Genomic DNA, 21,301 nt, shown 5'->3' with positions numbered 1-21,301 from the left:
CTCCCTGATCCCATGTTAGGTAAAAATACTCACCCTATAGCACCTGAACCAGTCACCCAATGCCACTCTTCCAGCAGGAATTTTCTTTTTGAAGCTATAAAAATTGCCTACTAGCCCACAGAAAGCTTCAGCTCTCACTTGAGCTGGCCCACTGTTCTAACAGCATCTCCTGTTCTAATAAACTCTATTCTCCTCTCATACTGCCTCATGGCTGGAAATTGTTTTCAAGCCCACGCATGGAGCATGACAGTTTTCCTTCACTCAACTTTGTGAGGTTCATCCATATACTGTAGTACATTCACTCTCATTTCTGCATAATATTCCATTGTATAATATTCTCCATAATATTCCATAATATACCACAATGTCATTATCCACTCTCCTGTTACTGGACCCCTGGATTATTTCCAGTCTGGCATTGTCACAAATACTGCTGAGATTAATATTCTAATACCTATTTTTTGATGAATATGTGTATGCATTTCTGTTGAGTATATATCTAGGGATAGAATCATGGGTCATAAGGTAGGCATGTGTTCTTTTTTTTTATGTTTGGCTGTGCTGAGTCTTTGTTGGTACAGCGAGGGCCTTCTCTAGATTTGGCTCACCGGCCTAGATGCTCCGAGGAGTGCAGGATCTTTCCAGACCAGGAATGAAATCTGTGTCTCCTGCATTGCAAGGTGGATTCCCAGGGAAGCCCATGTTTTCTATGTCTGTGAGTCTATTTCTGTTTCATAAATGTTTACTTCTATCATTGTTTTCCCTAGATTCCACATATAAATGATATTGTATCTTTCTGGGTCTGATTTACTTCACTTAATATGATAATCCCCAGGTGTATCCATGTTGCTGCAATGACTTTAATTCATTGTTTTTTTACAGCTGAGTAATATTCCACTATGGGTTTCCCTGTGGCTCAGTGGTAAAGAACCCCTTTGCCAATGCAGGAGATGCAGGTTCGATCCCTGGGTCAGGAAGATCCCCTGGAAAAGGAGATGGCAACTCACTCCAGTATTCTTGCCTGAGAAATCCCATGGACAGAAGAGCCTGGAGAGCTATAGTCCATGAGGTCAAAGAAGAGTCAGGCACAACTTAGCCCAACCATCATCGCCAACACCAACACCACCTCTCTCTCCTTTTCCTCCTCCTTCATTTAACCATCCTGGTGTGTGTGCAGTGGAATTTCCTGTGGTTTTAATAAGTTGAAGGTCCCCGATGACCAATTCACTTGCACACTTTTCACGAGTTTATTGCTCACTGGGAATATTCCCTTTTGAGAAATGTGGTGTAGACCTTTTAAAAAACTTGTGTCACTATTGACTCAACCCTTGCTCAAGGCCATGCTGTTAGGAGTTTCCAAACAATTCCAAATTGGGTAGGCGGGAGAAGGAAAAACAATCTCTCCACTGGGGCAGCATGCACGAGGCAATGGAGGATGACCTTTATTATTCCTAATCCCAAATTTTAAAGAGTCCTTTCCGGGAGGCGGAGAGAAAGACAGCTGGGGGCTCTTCATCAGAAAAGAGCTACCGGTCCGAAAGAACTATTAGAAATTGCCCTCGATCTTCCCAGCCCATCTCTGGCCCTTCCCGCAGTTAACTGGGGACACCACCTCCCGGGCGCAGAGGCGTTGTGGGGGAAAACGTATCTCTTAAAACAGAAATGGTAACATTCTCTTAACGGCGGCGCTGAGGATAGTGGGGCCCAGCGCCGTTTCCCCGTAAAGGCTTCCCTGAGCTCTCGGCGAAGACGCCAGGGGCGCCGGGTGGGAGCCGGGTGGGCGGCGGCGGCCCAGCGAGTCAGTTTGGCTTGAAGGTGAGGTCAGGCTGGTGCCGCGGTTGAGGGAACCCGCGAGCGCTACCCCTGCCCACGCCGCGGGTGGGTGCCTGCGTCTCGCTGACAAACGAGTCCCGTTTTCCTCCCGCATCAACGGATCGTTCAAAACAGAATCCTGGACATCTCGTGGCGGCGCGGGGCTCCTAACGGCTGCGCAGCCAGGCGGACGGAAGCGCGGTGGCGGCATCGCTGTCATCCCCCGGGCGCCGCGGCCTGGGACCCGCGGAGCGGTGTGGCTGGGCCCGGAGATGGGCGGTTGAGCGGCGCCTCTGGGCCCAACCGCAGCTGCCCGGTCCGCGCGGTGGCAGCGCTGCGCTGTCCTAGTGGCGGACAGGCGAGAGGACTAGCCTCCGAGCTGGGCTCCGGTGAAGGTGGGTTCAGTTCAGTTCAGTTCAGTCGCTCAGTCGTGTCCGACGCTTTGCGACCCCATGAATCGCAGCACGCCAGGCCTCCCTGTCCATCACCAACTCCTGGAGTTTACCCAAACTCATGTCCATCGAGTCGGTGATGCCATCCAGCCATCTCATCCTCTGTCGTCCCCTTCTCCTCCTGCCCCCAATCCCTCCCAGCATCAGAGTCTTTTCCAATGAGTCAACTCTTCGCATGAGGTGGCCAAAATATTGGAGTTTCAGCTTCAGCATCAGTCCTTCCAATGAACACCCAGGACTGATCTCCTTTAGGATGGACTAGTTGGATCTCCTTGCAGTCCAAGGGACTCTCAAGAGTCTTCTCCAACACTACAGTTCAGAAGCATCAATTCTTCGGCGCTCAGCTTTCTTCACAGTCCAACTCTCATATCCATACTTGACCACTGGAAAAACCATAGCCTTGACTAGATGGACCTTTGTTGGCAAAGTAACGTCTCTGCTTTTTAATATGCTATCTAGGTTGGTCATAACTTTCCTTCCAAGGAGTAAGTGTCTTTTAATTTCATGGCTGCAGTCACCATCTGCAGTTATTTGAGAGCCCAAAAAAGGTGGGTGGGGACTCTCAATTGGGCGGTGCTAAGCGAGAAGGGGTCCTGGGGCTCTGGAGAACGGAGCAAGTAGCCTGAGCGTACTAGAGAGAATACTGATTCTTTCTTTCCTGAGCGCCTCCCCTAACCCCAATCCTGCTCCAAGTGCTGGAGACCCCGCGTGAACGAGGTGGGCAATGGCCCTGCCCTCCTGGAGCTTATATTCTAGGGAAGGGATAGACAAGAAAATGCGTGGATGTGTAATAAAATACCAGACAGTGATAAATCTCAGGAAGAAAACAGTAAGAAATGAGAAAGGGGACGAAGTGGGTCTGAGGAACTGTCTTTTGACCAGACACCTGAAGAAAGTGATAGAGTCATAGGAAAAAGCCATCCAGGCGAAGGGAACTGTGCTGACCTTGAAAGATAGCTACCAGGAGTTTAAGTGCCTTGCAAATGATAACTTTGTCGGTTTTTGCAAGATGAAAATTGAAAGTTCCTTAGGAAATTATGGTTCACTTATTCAGTGCAAGTACAAAGAAAAGTATGTTTATTTGAGTTTGAAGTGTTGTAGAGGTTTTGTGTGTGTGTTTTCCCCAAAATGAGGATGATCTGGAAGAGGAGAACTAGCAGAGGAAGAGAGAGATTGGGAGGTGGGGAGGAAGGCAGCAGAGAGAAGGGAAAAGGAAAGTGTAATAAGGAAGCTGTGGCACAGTCAAAGGAATGGCCTGTCCTTTGTCCCCTTCCTCCTAACAAACTCAGGAAACAGTGCTAGTGCTTCACCATACATCCAGCTGAGCCCCAGAACTATGCCCTCAAGTCAGGAGCGCTGGTGGAGGAGGACACAGACTTGATAACTGGTTAAGGCGAATCCTGATTTCTGACTGCACTGAAGCTCACTGAGGCAGTGTAGGCTCAGGTGAGGCTTTGAAGAGGTGGCTTATTCAAAATGTTTTATAATCTTATATGGCAGCATACGCCACATTAAATCACAGAATTTTATAACAGCGAATTCCCTTCATCCCTTCTCTTTTTGCTGATGGCGAGACTGTGCTAGTTGGTGCCAGAGCCATGACTCAAAATACAGAGGTCCCATTTTCACCATCTTCAGCTCTTTCCCCCTTCTCTCCCTTTACTTGATAAAGTTCTTCCCACTGGCTACTAAACAACTGGAAACAGCTTTGTGGAGGACCCCAGAATTGAGTTAATCTAAGACATTAGAATTATATGAGGTCTTAGCTTCTTCCACAAGTATTTTTTATTGGTGTGCCAGTGGGTTGGGGGGCTAAGTTACAGCCTCACCCATAAGGAGCTTAAGTAGATAAAGCGAATAAATAACTCACCAATTACAATTTACAGGAAGCAGTACCTTGAAGAAGAATTGGAGGGCGAGTCAGTTCTTAGTATAACAGAGAGATGGAGAGCAGCAAACAGGATGTGAGTATTAAGAATTTATGTCAGATTAGTATCAGCTTGTTTTGTCATGAATATGTTAATAATCTGAGTACCTATCATCTCCTTAAATGTTTGTTGTCTTATTAATGTGGACTCACATAAGTGGTGATGGGAGAGACTACTGGAGCCAATAGACTTGGTACCTTCCCATATTCTTTTTATTCACAATTAGTATCTGCATGATAAACTATCCATGTTCAGCACTGTAATTGCAAACAGGCCTCAGTAAAATTCTACACAACTGGATGAGAGGGAATTTCATTGAAAATTGCCATGACTTTTGAGGGGTGAAGAATCATATACCATGAGCAGATAGACAGAAGACTTCTTACAGAGCAGACTCTAGAGTGTAACTGAGTCATATTACTTACAAAGCCTTGTGATGAAGATTCACAAAAAGACAGTAAAGAATTTATGACTCTTTGGACTGGGATGGGGGCAGGGTAGGCCTTATCTGGTAGCTAAACTATGACCTATTGCCTGAAGTCAAGGGTTGACCCCTTGTGATTATCTAGAAAGGTTTTAAAAAGCTTTGCTCTCACGGAATTTACTGGGATCTTGAATGGCAGTCTTCTCAGACCAGATTCTTTTCCAGTCTTTTTAATGGCCAGACCAAGGAAAGCAGAGCTGGGGGGAAAGAACAGGAGGAGTAATTGCTCTTCCTTAGCACATTTTCAAAAAAAAAAAAGTGCATCTTTTGGAAAATCTAAAAACTCAACACATTTTTAAGGATGGTACGTTTACATGATAGTCATTAAGGCTATTTTGGAAAGACTGGTCGGAAACACTGTGAGAACGAGGTGTGAGACAGAAAGCAAAGAGCCATTCTATGTGTTCATTCCTCTGCCAATGGTGAGCAAAGCCCCTGTGCCTTCTGCCCACCCCAGCTCCCCACTAAGCCCCACTGCTGTATGTGTATTTAATCTAATAATTAGATATGACTATTTAAGATTGGGAGCTACTGTTTTTGCCATTTCAAAACTCGAGAGTAGTTTATCTCTGTTATTTGTGGGCTTCCTAATTACGCCAACCTTACCATTATTAAGATATATCATTGTTGTGGTTATTTTATTTAAAAAGAAGTACATGCTTGTGAAACATCTCAAATAATAGAGAAATTAAAGGACAAAGCCCCCTGTATTTTAGTGGGAATTAATGGTAAAGGCAAAGGTTTAAGATGGTTGTTGCTGTTGTTACTGGCATTAAAAACAGTGATTTGATGTCAGCTCCACCCCAACAGCAACAACAACAACAACAACAACAAAAGTAACTTTAGTTTTGACAAGGCCATTTTGACATAGCCAGATGCAAATAGCTATGAAAGTTGGTTCCATTTCATACTTATTAGCCAGACACTGTAATTTACTCTTTGGATGACATCAATCTTTGCTGACAATTAAATTAATACTATAGTCTAAGCACTTATCAAAGAATCTCGCTGCAAAGGGAAAAGCTCAGTTTTTCCGCATACCAAGCAATGTTCTGTGGCTGCAACTGGATGTCCTACAGTGTAACTCAATTCTGACACTGTCCTCCCTGCCCCCCTGTATGCATACACATACACACACACACATACTTCAGATGCTAGTTGCAAGATTACCTGTGCTTCTGACCAACCAGCTGTAGATTGGGAGGGCTTCCTTGGGTTCAATTAATTTGCTGAAATGGATCACAGAACTCAAAGAAACACTTATGTTTACCAGTTGATTAAATGAGATAAAGGACACGGATGAACAGCCAGAGAAAGAAATATATCGGGCAAGTTCTAGCAGAGTCGCAAGCATAGGCACTTTCGTCCCCAGGAAGTTGAGGTGTGTCTCCCTCCCCTTGTATGTGTTTACCAACCTGAAAGCTCTCTAAAGCCCCTACCACTGGGGTTTTATGGAGGCTTCCCCACACAGGCACCGTCAATCAGTAACTCCTGTTTCTAGCCCCTCTCCCCTCTCTGGAGGATGAGGGGTGAACTGATAATCCCAAGCTTCTAATCAGGGTTTGGTCTTGCTGGGGACTGGCCCTATCCAGGGGCCCACCCTGAGCCACTTCACTAGAACAAAAGATGCTCCTAGTGCTCTTGTCACTGAGGAATTTACAAGGCTTTAAGGAGCCTGGGACCTGGTCAAAGACAATGATTAAACAGATGTTCCCAGTGTTCTTATCGCTTAGGAAATTATAAAGATTTTAGAAGTTCTGTGCCAGGAACCAAGGACAGAGACCAATATTCATATTCTGTTATCTCACATTGGCATATAGAAGATGTTAAGTACTTGAGAATTTATTATTATTTACATGCATTGATTTGTGAGGCAGATGTTACTCTGAAAACCAGGTTTAAGATCGTGAGATAAATTTTTCAGGTCACACAACTTAGCTTCACTAAGAGAGTGTCCTGTGACCAATATCTTTACATGAAAACTCTCTTTTCCTCTGTTCTACATTATTCCGCTATAGACAGATCTACATTATTCCCCTGTAAACAGGTCTCCATGGGGATTCTCTGGGCAAGAATACTGGAATGAGTTGCCATACCCTCCTCCAGGGGATCTTCCCAACCCAGGGATCGAACCCAGGTCTCCTGCATTGCAGGCGGATTCTTTACCATCTGAGCCCCCAGGAAAGCTATAGACAGATCAAGAGATTCAGAATTCAAGAGCCATCAAGAGAAATCAAGTATAGAGTGAAAAAGGTAACTTTGTATTAGGAAGATCCCCTGGAGAAAGGATGAGGTACCCACTCCAGTATTCTTGGGCTTTCCTGGTGGCTCCGACTGTAAAGGATCCACCTGCAATGTGGGAAACCTGGGTTTGATCCCTGGGTTGGGAAGATCCCCTGGAGAAGGGAACGGCTACCCACTCCTGTATTCTTGCCTGGAGAATTCCACGGACAGAGGAGCCTGCAGGCTACAGTCCATGAAGCTGCAAAGAGTCGGACACGACTAGGACTTTCACTTCACTTCGCATTATCATCCACTCGTTGAATTTCAGTTCAGGCTCAAAAGGAGATCAGGAAGGAGTACAGGGTTAAAAAACAAATGTAAAGACTTATGTAGTGCTTCAGTTCCATATTATCAGGGAAAGCTATGGAGGCAGAAGGACACATGGACATGATTATACAGTTCACAAGGGGAATAAGACCTATTGTTCTTTTAAGTATCGTTCCTCTAACAAAATAGTAATAGAGCAAAAAGTAGAATTATTTTTCCTGGAGAGATGTAATTTCCACATTGTTCTCTGTGACTCATTTGTTTATTTAAATCTTTAAGTGATATTATATGACAGGCACTATTGGAGCCTGAGACTGCCCCCTCATGGATCTTATTCTTGTGAAGGAAGTGATAAATCCTATGAAGAAAAAGTAAGGGAGTAGATGGTGGAAATCGGTGAAAGACCACTAATGGGTATGGAGTTTCTTTATGGGGGTGATGAAAGTATTCCACAATTAATTGTGGTGGTGGTTGCAAACCCTGTGAATATGCTAGAAACCACTAAATTATATGCTTTAAATAGTGAATTGCATAGTATGTGAGTTATATCTCAATAAAGCTGTTATTTAAAAAAAAAAAAACCCAACAGTTAAAAAAAAGGTCAAAAGACATGCAGCAGATGTTTCAGTGAAGAAGACATACAAATGATGAGTAAGCACGTGGAAAAGATATTCAGCAGCATTAGCTAGGGCAGTGCAAATTAAAACCACGGTAAGAAATAACCACATGCCTTTCAGGATGACTAAAGTGAAAAATAATAACAGCATTTTCTGGTGCACATGCAGAAAAGCTGGCTCCTTCACACATTACTGGTGAAAGCGTAAAAGGGTGCAATGACTCTGGTATGGAATATGACAGTTTCTTCTGAAACTTAACGTGCTCTTAGCATATCAATTGCTCTCTTGGGCACTTATCCCAAAGAAACAAAAACATAATCATAAAAATCCTGTACTTGAGGGTTTACAGCAGCTTTATCTGTCATAGCCAAAAACTAGAAACAACCTGATTGTCCTTTAACAGATGAATGATTAAGCAATAAGCTATAGTACATTCATATCATGTAATACTACTCAGCAATAAAAAGGAACAAACTAGTGATATATATAGCAACTTGGATGGATCCCAGGGAATTATGCCAAGTGAAAAGAAGCAACCTCAAAATGTTATATGTTATATGATCTTGTTATGATCTTAATGTCTGTGTTCCCTCAAAATTTATATGCTGAGGACTTCCCTGGTATGGTGGATGAGAATCCATCTGCCAGTGCAAGGGGCATGGGTTTGATCCCTGGTCCAAAAAGATGTGTTCCTTCATATGTGGAGGAAGAACTAAAGCCCGTGTGCCACAGCTACTAGAGCCTGCACACCCTCGAGCCTATGCTCTGCAACAAGAGATGCCACCATTTTGAGAAGCCCTCACACCACAATAGAGAGTAGCCCCCGCTAGTGAAACAATGAAGACCCATCACAGCCATCAGTCAGTCAATAAATGGGCTTCCCTGGTGGCTCAGCGGTGCAGATCCACCTGCCAGTGCAGGAGATGCCAGTTCGATCCCTGGATCAGAAAGATCCCCTGAAGAGGAAGTGGCAGCCCACTCCAGTATTTCTGCCTGGGAAATCCCATGGACAGAGGAGCCTGGCGGGCTACAGTCCATGGGGTTGAAAAGAGTCGGACGTGACTTTGTGCCTAAACACAGACACACACACAAATAAATCAATAAAAATTATTTTTTAAAAATATCATAGATTAAAAGAAGTCAGAGAACTAGCTCAGTCTCCCTCTGTTTTGAAAGGACATGGTGAGAAGATGCCTGTCTAGAAACTAGGAAAAGGACTGTAACTAGAACCAACTATACTAGTACCCAGAGCCTGGACTTCCAGCCTTTGGAACTGTAGGCAATAAATGATTGTTGTTTAAGTCACACCATCTATACTACTCTGTTATGGCAACCCAAGCTAAAAGAGGTCCCATTTACATTTTTAAATTACAAAATTATAGAGATGGAGGACAGATTAATGTTTGCCACTGATTGGGATTGTAGAAGAGATACTGGCTATAAAAAGAAGCAAAATATTCCACTTCCTCCTCGCCTTCTCCTTCTTCAGGGGTATCCTTCTTATAGAACTATTTTGTATCTTGACTGCGATGGTGGTCATAACAATTTACACAAGTGATAAAGTGACATAAAACTAAACACACACACACATACATGAGCGTATGTAAAACTGGTAAAATCTGAATAAAGTGAGTAGATTTATCAGTTCCCTGGCTGTGATATTGTGAGTATGATGCAAGATGTTGCTGTGAAAGGGAAACTGGGTAAGGAGCATATGGGGTTTCCGTGTTATTTCTTATAACTACATGGGGATCTACAATTATCTGAAAAGCTTAAGGAAACGAAACTAACAACAACAAAAATGGGGTAGGCAGCATCTGGCCTGCTGCATTCAAAGAACAGCGGGACGGAGGGTGATGTATCAGAGAGAAGAGGGGCAGGAAGTGAGGTTAGGGAGGCAGCTCTCACCTTTTTTTCTAAATCTGATGAAACACCGCTGAAGGGTTTTGACCAGGGAGAAATAAGAGCAGGCTTATGTTAGCCCTCCATGTGGAAACACGCAAGTCTGCAGCCTAAAGACCAGGTCCCAAATTGGAGACTGAGATTTGATGTAAATGCTATTTAAAGCCATGGCCCTGGAGGAGAAAACCCAAGGAGTGAGAGTGTGTAGGAAAGAGTTTTAAGGAGTCAACCTTGGGAACATTCCAGTATTTAGAAATACTGAGAAAAGGCAGTAAGATAAATGAGAAACCAGAACAGATTGGTGTATGAAAAGCCAAGGGAAGAAACTTATTCCAAGAAGAACAGAGTGATAAATTTTTTTTTTTTTTTTTTAAAAAGGACCTCTGGTGTTCTAGTGGTTAAGACCACTTTCCAATGCAAGGCACAAGGGTTCAATCCCTGGTTGGGACACTAAGGTTCCACATGCCTCAGGATGCAGTCAAAAATTTTTTTAAAAGAGAGTGATGAGTGTTGTCATGTTTTTGAGCGGTCAAGTCAGGATAGAGAATTGAGCCTTGGATTTGATAAGACAGAGTTTGCTGATGACCTTGACAGGAGTAGTTCAAACAGCAGGAGGGACAAAAACATGGCGAATGGGCTTCCCTGGTGACTCAGGTAAAGAATCTGCCTGCAATGCAGGAAACCTGGGTGGGGAAGATCCCCTGTAGGAGGGCATGGCAATCCACTCCAGTATTCTTGCCTGGAGAATCCCATGGACAGAGGAATTGGTGGGCTGCAGTCTATGGAGTCGCAAAGAGTTGGACACAGCTAAGCAACTAACACTTTGACTTCACTCACATAATAGTATTTTAAAAGTCATCACTAACATAATATTACATAAAAGTCACTTTTAATAGAAAATGGTTTAAGGAATCGGTGGAATTTACTTTAAAGGGAGCACAGATGCAGGGCGCTTGTCTTGAGAAGGAACTTAAGGTCCAGAAAAGAATTATTTCTTTCACTACTATGAAGGAATGTATGATAAGAATTTTATATGGTCAATTTATATTGAGAATTAACCAGCTGGAGTCGGGTTCAGATGATCCTAATTTTGTTAGCACCCTCCAAAGCATCACAGTCAAGAGCCAGTTGGACTTCTCTCCATCACACCTGATGACAAAGTTGACCAGGGCCCTGACATGCCTGTTTGATCTGGTGCTTGTTGGCCTTGACCCTTACAGTGAACACAAGTATATGGTTGTCTTCTGTCTTCTTCATGGCTCACCCAGGTCAGCAGGCCTTGATGGTGGCACAGTGGTCAAGCTCGCTCCTCCTGGGAGTGCTCTTCCAGGGGTGTTGGGCTGCCTTCAGAGGCAGATGTAGATGTCTTCAGCACCACTTCCTTCACTTTCAGCACCATCTTTATGAAAAAGGCAAGAATCTTTAAAATGGACACCCTGATACCCACCCTGCTTGAGAAATAGAATCTTGTATGTATTGTGATAGCCTGCCAACTTCTCACCTTCTCAGAAGCATCTACTTTTCTGAAGTCTGTCTATCTAAAGGAGAGTGTTGTTAAGGGATATGATGGTATTAATCTAGTAGAAAGGGAAATGTGAAGATATAAGGGAAATGTGTTTAAGACTAAATTCTTGAGTAAGGTGAGAGGGAAAGGAGTCCAGTTCTGTGGTGGAGGGACCAGCCTTAGCAGATGGGTTATTGTTGTCCAGTCGCTCAGTCGTGTCCCACTCTGTGCGACTCCACAGACTGTAGCCCACCAGGCTCCTCTGACCATGGGATTCTCCAGGCAAGAATACTGGAGTGGGTTACCATTTCCTTCTCCAAGGCATCTTCTTGACCCAGGGAGCAGGAGACAGTTCATCCATTTCAACAAGAAGCAAGCTGAGAGTGTGGATACGGATTCAGTAGATTTGATAGTGAAGTAGAATGGTGAGAAATTTCTTTTGTTTTTCAAAGAAATAAGAAATGAGATTATCAACTCAGTGTGAAAAAGGACAAAGACATCTTGGAAATTTGAGGTGAGAGGAAAAGGTGTGAAATTGTTTTCTTAGACAATAGGGAGTGAATGATTTGGGAAAATAAAGCTTTGCAGAGCAGTTTGAGAGCTCACTTGAGATTATCATCTAATTCAATGTGATACCAGTTAGCATGGTTGCAGGTTTTTCTCCAGTTATATTTATTTAGCTAGTGAATGCAAGCAAGCAGAGTAACTAGAGTTGGATTTAACCAAGGGTTGAGGTTTTACCCAGAAACATAACAGGAAGGAGAGAAGTGTTAAGGAGTTCCAAGTTTTTGCAAAGGAGTGCTTATAGTGATGAATCTAACCATTTAAGTTGGGGGATATGGAAAGTAAAAATAGAAGGGTGATGAAGTGAAAATTAATAGAGTTAATAACTTAGAGATCCTGCTCCTATTAGGAAATGGTTAAAGGAGAATTCCCTGACTATCCAGTGGTTAAAACTGCCTTTCAGTGCAGGGGGTGTGGGTTTGATCGGGGAGCTAATGAGATCCCACATGCCTCATGGCCAAAAAATGAGAGCATAAACAACAGAAGCACTATCAATTTCAATAAAGACTTTAAAAATGGTCCACATTAAAAAGAAAAAAATTGTTGGAGAGGCCGTGATCAGTGTGAGATGTAAGAAACAGAGGTTTTGGAAGAAAAGCATTTATTATTAATGACTCAGGCTAGGGTGTCACCATGAAAATGAGTGCGAGGTGGACTGGAAAATAGGATGATTGGAAATGAGCGGATAAGGAACTGAGGCCAATACAGGGCTGAATTGTTTCCAAGGATGACGAAGCCACTAGGAATGATGACAGCAGGAGTTGTGTAACCAGGAGAATGAGTCAGGTTTTCAGATTTCCAGGGAATGAAGGGAAGTGGCCCAGGGGATCAGCAGACTGCAATATCCTGATGGCACGTACTTCAGAGGCCCTGAGTCTTTGAGGGACTAGAGGAGGAGAAAGAGTTGGGATTAGGCAGTGTGGCTCTCCAGGCCTTACAGTGAAACAGCTGAACCCACTCTGAGACTTGTAGAGGAGTGGGGTCCTCTTCCTTGGAAGATCAGAAAAAAGAAATCATGGCGTTTACGCTGGACTTTGAAAGATGAAATAAATTTTGAGAGAAATAGACTTGGAAAGATGTTTCCAGAGATAAGGCCATGACCCTAGCGGAGGGAGCTAACCCTGGCGGTTCCGCGCTGGTGCCCCTGCCAAACGCCCCTGCTGGCCTGTCCCGGCGTCGCCCCAGTCGCCTGGTAAACCGTCGGCCGCTAGGTGGCAGTGTGTGCCTTTGGGGCACCATCCCTGCTCTTGTGGATTTACAGGAGTTGGAAATGAGAATCCAGCCGAGATGAGCTAATGATGGGTTGGTGTATTTAGTTAGGCTCAAGTGTGTGGTCCTAGAAGTGAATTGGCAGCGCCCGCAAAAGAAAAGAATAAACTTGAGAACGCTTAGGCGAAAGATCAGGCAGAAGGTTAAAGGAAAGGATGGGCTTTGATGTGGCATAACAACCAGAGAAAGGAAGAGACTTGGGCAGGGGTGTGTGTGCCTGAGCAACATGGAAGGAGAGACAGATACAGTGATCTCCCTTTTGGCTTGTTTACTCAGAAAATAATTTTGAAAAACTATGCAACCTGCCCCCGCCGCCCCCACCTTCCCCCCCCCCCACCCCCAACACATACACACACACACACACACACACACACACACACACACACACACACACATTTTTAAGTTGACATCTAAAATGTTTTAATTACTTTCCGGGATTAGTTTCTGCTGTCTTGATGGGTTTCAGGGCTATTGTTAGCCTTTCTGGTACCTTTGTGCAGATTAGGAAAAGGTGCCTCGGGGGAAAAGCGGAATGGACAGTATTCTAAGGACCCTCCCTCTGTGCAGAGAAAACGTGCCCCTCCCTCTGGTTGAGGAGCAGAGCTAGCCTGTAATTGCGGCTGCATTTCAGGCTCCACTTGCCCCTAAACTACAACCATACATGGGACTTCCCTGGCGGTCCAGTGGTTAAGACTTCACCTTCCAATGTAGGGGCTGTGGGTTTGATCCCTGCTTAGGGAACGAAGATCCCACATGCCTTGTGGTCAAAAAACCAAAACATAAAATAGAAGCAATATTGTAACACATTCAGTAACGATTTTAAAAATGGTCCACATCCAAGAGGAAAAAAAACAAAAAAACACCACCTTTAAGAGCTTCCCTGGTGGCTCAGTGGTAAAGAATCAGCCTGCCAATGCTGAAGTTCCCGATGTGCCACAACTACTAAGCTTGTGCTCTAGAGCCAGAAAACTGCAACCGCTGAAGCCAACAAACCGTAGAGCTTGTGCACCAACTAGAGAGTGGCCTCCACTCGCTGCAACTAGAGAAAAGCCCGCACAGCAATGAAGACCCGGCAGAGACAAAATTAGATAAAAAATAATCCTTTAAAAATAAAGATTTTAAAAATAAGAAATTACAACCATATACGTGGGTTCCTGTAGAGTTTTGTTTGTTTTTTAAAAACCTTTGATTACAAACATAACTCATTGCATATGTAGAATTATCAACTGCATGACAAAGCCATTGTCCATGGGCAAGCCAGTAAGCCAAATCATACTTGGTTTGTGTCAGAAAAATTCTGACTTTCTTATTTCAAATGAAAATGTTAACTTCTGTCCCTGTACCAACCGTCTTACTTCTCAACTCAGACAGATGTTCCGGAACTTTGTTGAGGGCTTTTTTTTTTTGTTTTTTTTTTTTTACCAGTTGATGCTTCTAAAACTTTGGCATGTTTAGGAGTCACTTGGAAGGCTTGGTGTTGTTACTACGAGTTTTTTGGTCCCTACCTTTCAGAGAGTCTGACCCAGCAAGTCTGGAGTGGAACTGTCAGTTTTCACATCTAACAAGCCCCCAGGAGATGCTAATGTCACCCATCCATGGATGGTCACCCTCTGACTATCACTGGGAAGACTCTTCCCCCTTTAATTATTCCCATCAATACCATATTGACTGTCAGATCTCTATCTCTCAGTAACTATGCACTCTTAAATTGTGCCTGTTGCACCGTAGTAAAAACTTAAGATGGGTTAGAGATATCCTATTTTTTTTTACAAAGTAGGAGAAAGCAGTGGAAAGGAAGATGAGAAAGAAAAAAGGGTCAACCAGGCATATTCTTAAGAAAAACAATTTTAGAAAACTCATGAAAGCTGAAGTCTTGGGAAATTATTTTTATCAAAAATGGGTGGAGAAGACAGGGAGCGATGACTAGGTGGAGCATAGAGGATTTTTGAGGCAGTGAAAGTACACTGTGTGACACCAGCATGCTAGATCTGAGTCGTTACACGTTTGTCCCAGCACATAGACTGTACACCACCAAGAGTAAACGCTAATGGAAACTGTGCAGGCTTATCCACTGTAAGCAGTGTACCATTCTGGTGGGGGTGTTGATAATGTATTTTTTAAAAAGCCCAGTTTGAAGCCTACTGTAGTAAAATTGTGTGTGAAATACGACAAATTAATTACAACTTTTTTAAAAGTCTGTGTATTTCATGTTATTAGGCTGATGTCTTAACAAAGAGCATTTACGGACTAGAAGGAACAGTGGTAAATGTTTAAGGTAAAAAGGCCTCACAGCCAGATCAAGAATATGAAGCTGTGGGTATATCCCATGACCTATTTAGATTTCTTCTTATGGTCCCAGCATTGCCGATCAACCATCTGGGGAACAAGGGTGGGTGGGTAGTCATCAGAAAACAAGCAGGAACTGGAGTTGACACAACTGTCTTCACAGGATGTAAAGATAGGTTGCCTAATGTAAAGAGTGGTAGTTAAGAGGTTATTCTGGGAAGTGATAGAGTGATGAAGTCATGCTACTTACTGGGCAAATGACGCTGACTGACTTCCCAAGCTACATATAGAGAAAAGTGCCTTTGAGAAAAGTCTGCCTGTGGGATCAGTCGTTGCATGACCTCTGGTTCAAGGGATCCTGACTTCCTGTACTGTGTGGGATTCAGCACGGTGACAACTTACTGCTTTACAGTTTTCAAAGAACTTGAATCTATATTATTTAATCTTCCCAATAACTCCATGCCTGTCACCATTCTACTGATCAGCCAAGGTCATGCAGTTGGGAATGGGCCTTTTGCTTTACACCATAAATGTTTTTAACATCTGAAACTGCCCCCATATAAAGCCAGTTCTTTGTGCTTTGTGAAATACTTTGTGGAAGTATTGCATGCATATGTGCTCAGTCGCTTCAGTTGTGTCCTACTCTTTGCGACCCTATGGACTGTAGCCCTCCAGGCTCCTCTGTCCATGGGATCCTCCAGGCAAGAATACTGGAGTGGATTGCCATGTCCTCCTCTAGGGGATCTTCCCCACCCAGGAATCGAACCCAGGTCTCCTGCGTCTTCTGCATTGCAGGCAGATTCTTTACTGCTGAACCACAGGGAAGCCCCATTGCGTGACTAAACTATAATAATTTATGACTTTTTAATATCCACTAGCAGATTTCCCTTTCTAAATATGTTTCATCCAATGCTTAGTATTTTTTTTTTTTTTTTCATTTCTGTAGCTGAGACAGATGAACAGCAGGGGAAAATGAAGCAGATGTATGCAGGGTGACTGGTGTTTGACTTTTTTAACAGCGAGTCTATACATGGACAATTGAAAATGACCAATATATTCCTCAGCTTAAGGAGAAAGCAAAAAGAACTTTTAATTATTGATATGGTGCTAAGCACTTCTTCCACTTGATCTGATTTAATCCTTCTAACAACCTGTGAGATGGAACAGAACTTTAGCTACTTTTTTAGAGTTGTGACATAAAATACTTCTCCAAGTTCTGTGCATAGATATGTTCCAACCATTTCATGGGACATATTGGAAAAAGAAGTTTCAGTCTACTCCAGTATTCTTGTTTTGCCTGGAGAATCCCATGGACAGAAGAGCCTTGGTGGGTTTCGGTCCATAGCATCGCAAAGAGTCGGACACAACTAAAGTGACTTAATATAAATGCACATTTATACTAAAAGAAGTATTCGTTGTTTATCTGAAATCCAAATTTAATAGCATTTTTTTTTTGCTAGATCTGACAGCTCTGCCAGTTTCTTTTATCCTACATATTAAAAATAATTTACTTTCTTCAAAACACATTGCACAACTTCAGTTCCCTTCCCTCATACTCTTTTGTCCTACTGGTGTTTGGTTTAGTAAGAGAGGCCAAAATTTAGAAGCAAAATGTTGTTGATGTTTGGGGTAACTTTTATAAAAATCGACTGAAGGGACTGTAGGAGATCCCAGAGATTTAACTTCTATTTCCAGGTTTATCTATGAGTCTCAGGTCCTCAGGCCTAATTTTAATGAAGAATCATTTAGCTTTCTTTACAAGTCATCCCTGTAAAAAGGTATGTTGCTGAAATCTTCCAACGAGAGTTGTAAAATTTTTAAACTGGGAAGGACCTTAGAGATCATCTAATTCTTAAAGTTTCCAGACCTTTAAGCAAGAACCAGTGTCTCCCGGCAAGGAGAAGGAGGACTTTGTAGATAGGGATTCCTGCACCTACGGCCAGGAGATGTCAGCCTACCTCACCTTTCCCTTTTTCTTGCCTACTATCCATCCCAGACATCTCTCCTTGTCTCAGTACCTAACATTCCAAATATCTTTTGCTCTTCTTTTTTTGTTGTTGTTCTTAAATTATAAAGTGTTATCTATGGCTCCACTGGGTCGGTGATAAGCAGGAAAGAGAAAGTGACATGGAACAATTCAAGATGAAAATAAACCTGCCCCAGACAAGTCCCCTTGGTGAAAACTGTGGCAAGTTGGAGGAGGAATAGCTCTTTCCAACATAGGAGAAAGAGAAGGGAAGGTCAACTCACTCAGGCTTCTTGCAGTGAATAAACATAAGGTTATCTTTCCAAATCCAGTTCGAGATCCAGAATGTTAAAGAGGAGCTCCCAATCTCTCATGAGTATGTAAGCTTGCCTCTGTTCTGGTGAAGCAAACTGAGAAATAGCTGAAATATTTTCTAAAAGATTTTATCCTATAAGAAGGGCCCCCAGCGCTCAGAAATGCCCTTTTCCATCAGATAGCACATATCCTGAAGCTTAGCAAAGAATTTAAGCCTTTCTATAACTTTCTAGGGTATACAGAGAATTGTTCCAAGGAGCAGTATGTATCAATGGTGGTTGATCAGTAGATGTTTATTGAATGATTTCCCCAAGGTCGGGTTCTGTATTTTTTCCTGCTTTGTTACAACTATTTCTTTGTTGTATTTTCCCATCTGTAGTTTTGGAAAAGCAAAATCAAATAGAAAGATATAAAGATCTGCCTCTTAAAGAAATTTCCTCGAAAACAAAGGTTTGCATTCAGTGTACTTTTTCTGTCTTTCTGATGCCTAATATTCGGAGTCTCCTACCAGTACCTCGGTTCAAGCCATTGTCATCTATTATAGAAGGCTCCTAATTAGTTTTAGTACAGTCAGGCAATCATCTTTCTAAAATTTTTGTTCACGTTCTTACCGTATTTAACCTACTGCCTCTCTGTCATCCTCAGAATAAAGTTCATAGTCCAGACACCTTCACCTGGCATCAGGACATTTGTAATACAATCCCTGCTCACTTCCAGTTTATTCTCTGCCCTTGGCCCACTGCACCTCAGCCATGTGGACATTTTTGCAAGACCACAAACACACCATAGTCTAACTCTCCAGCCCTTTCTCACTCTGTACCCTCATTCTCTTATCTCCCTCCCTCCTACTTTGCAGGGGAACTGCCACGGAGTCTTCAGGTCTTTCTCAACCTACCTTCTCAAAGGGGAAGCCTTCCGGACACCACCACACCCCTTCCTCCAGCCTGACTTTTGTATTTCTCCCCCAAGTCCTCCACCCAAGACCAGAAGTCAGGCACTACCGGGTTGGGGGAGGGGAGGCAACGATAGCATGAACTGTGATATGAGTGGTCATCTGGGTCTACAGACACCATGAGCACAGTCTTCTGTAGTGTCACCATGGGAGTATATGTGACCATTATATCTACTACTGTGGGCAAGAATTCCTTAGAAGAAATGGAGTAGCCATCACAGTCAACAAAAGAGTCTGAAATGCAGTACTTGGATGCAATCTCAAAAACAACAAAATGATCTCTGTTTGTTTCCAAGCCAACCATTCAATATTACAGTAATTCAAGTCTATGCCCCAACCCGTAATGCTGAAGAAGCTGAAGTTGAATGGTGCTATGAAGACCTTCAAGACCTTCTAGAACTAACACCCCAAAAAGATATCCTTTTCATTATAAGGGACTGGAATGCAAAAGTAGGAAGTCAAGAAATACCTGGAGTAACAGGCAAATTTGGCTTTGGAGTACAGAATGAAGCAGGGCAAAGGCTAACAGAGTTTTGCCAAGAGAACGGATTGGTCATAGCTAACACCTGCTTCCAACAACACAAGAGACACCTCTACACTTGGACATCACCAGATGGTCAATACTGAAATCAGACTGATTATATTCTTTACAGCCTAAGATGGAGAAGCTCTATAGAGTCAACAAAAACAAGACTGGGAGCTGACTGTGACTCAGATCATGAACTCCTTATTACCAAATTCAGACTTAAATTGAAGAAAGTAGGGAAAACCACTAGACCATTCAGGTATGACCTAAATCAAATCCCTTACAATTATACAGTGGAAGTGAGAAATAGATACAAGGGATTAGATCTGATAGACAGAATGCCTGAAGAACTATGGACCGAGGTTCATGACACTGTACAGGAGGCAAGGGTCAACACCATCCCCAAGCAAAAGAAACGCAAAAAAGCAAAATGGCTGTCTGAGAAGGCCTTATAAATAGCTGTGAAAATAAGAGAAGCCAAAAGCAAAGGAGAAAAGGAAAGATATATCCATCTGAATGCAGAGTTCCAAAGAATAGCAAGGAGAGATAAAGTCTTCCTCAATGATCAGTGCAAAGAAACAGAGGAAAACAGTAGAATGGGAAAGACTAGAGTTCTCTTCAAGAAAATTAGAGCTACCAAGGGAATATTTCATGCAAAGATAGGCTCAATAAAGGACAGAAATGGTAGGGATCTAACAGAAGCAGAAGATATTAAGAAGAGGTGGCAAGAATACACAGAAGAACTGTACAAAAAAGATCTTCACGATCCAGATAATCATGATGGTGTGATCACTCACCTAGAGCCAGACATCCTGGAATGTGAATTCAAGTGAGCCTTAGAAAGCATCACTACAAACAAAGCTAGTGGAGGTGATGGAATTCCAGTTGAGCTATTCCAAATCCTGAAAGATGATGCTGTGGAAGTGCTGCACTCAATATGCCAGCAAATTTGGAAAATTCAGCAGTAGCCACAGGACTGGAAAAGGTCAGTTTTCATCCCAATCCCAAAGAAAGGCAATGCCAAAGAATGCTCAAATTACCACACAATTGCACTCATCTCACACTCTAGTAAAGTAATGCTCAAAATTCTCCAAGCCAGGCTTCAACAGTACATGAATCGTGAACTTCCAGATGTTCAAGCTGGATTTAGAAAAGGCAGAGGAACCAGAGATCAAATTGCCAACATCCGCTGGATCATGGAAAAAGCAAGAGAGTTCTAGAAAAACATCTATTTCTGTTTTATTGACTATGCCAAACCTTTTGACTGTGTGAATCATCACAAACTGTGGAAAATTCTGAAAGAGATGGGAATACCAGACCACTGACCCACCTCTTGAGAAATCTGAATGCAGGTAGGAAGCAACAGTTAGAACTGGACATGGAACAACAGACTGGTTCTAAATGGGAAAAGGAGTACGTCAAGGCTGTATATTGTCACCCTGCTTATTTAACTTCTATGCAGAGTACATCATGAGAAACACTGGGCTGGATGAAGCACAAGCTGGAATCAAGATTGCCGGGAGAAATATCAATAACCTCAGATATGTGAATGAAACCACCCTTATGACAGAAAGTGAAGAAAAACTAAAGAGCCTCCGGATGAAAGTGAAAGAGGAGAGTGGAAAAGCTGGCTTAAAACTCAACATTCAGAAAACTAAGATCATGGAATCTGGTCCCATCACTTTATGGCAAATAGATGGGAAACAATGGAAACAGTGACAGACTTTTTTTGGGCTCCAGAATCACTGCAGATGGTGATTGCAGCTATGAAATTAAAACATGCTTGCTCCTTGGAAGAAAAGCTATGACCAACCTAGACAGCATATTAAAAAGCTGAGACATTACTTGGCCAACAAAGTCCATCTAGTCAAAGCTATGGTTTTTCCAGTAGTCATGTATGGATGTGAGAGTTGGACTATAAAGAAAGCTGAGTGCTGAAGAAGTGATACTTTCGAACTGTGGAACTGGAGAAGACTCTTGAGAGTCCCTTGGACTGCAAGGAGATCCAACCAGTCCATCCTAAAGGAGATCAGTCCTGAGTATTCATTGGAAGAACTGATGCTGAAGCTGAAACTCCAATACTTCGGCCACCTGATGCGAAGAACTGACTCACATGAAAAGACCCTGATGCTGGGAAAGATTGAAGGCGGGAGGAGAAGGAGACGACAAAGGAT

General features: G+C 42.9%; 1 long non-coding RNA gene across 1 annotated transcript; it reads left to right on the top strand.

Annotated features, from left to right (window-relative positions):
• The first annotated feature begins 1,730 nt into the window (after positions 1-1,730).
• LOC147372802 (uncharacterized) lies at positions 1,731-19,552 on the top strand. The gene is made up of 3 exons (XR_015164310.1): positions 1,731-2,207; positions 4,151-4,228; positions 18,506-19,552. It is a non-coding gene; the product is annotated as an uncharacterized LOC147372802 (long non-coding RNA).
• The last annotated feature ends 1,749 nt before the right edge of the window (positions 19,553-21,301 follow it).

Source organism: Bos grunniens, chromosome 5 (assembly GCF_055505025.1).
Source record: "Bos grunniens cultivar Pamir isolate PY7600 chromosome 5, Bosgru_T2T1.0, whole genome shotgun sequence".
Taxonomy (NCBI): domain Eukaryota; kingdom Metazoa; phylum Chordata; class Mammalia; order Artiodactyla; family Bovidae; genus Bos; species Bos grunniens.
The sequence above is the reverse complement of the archived record's forward strand: the minus strand, read 5'-3'. Positions and strand labels throughout refer to the sequence as shown.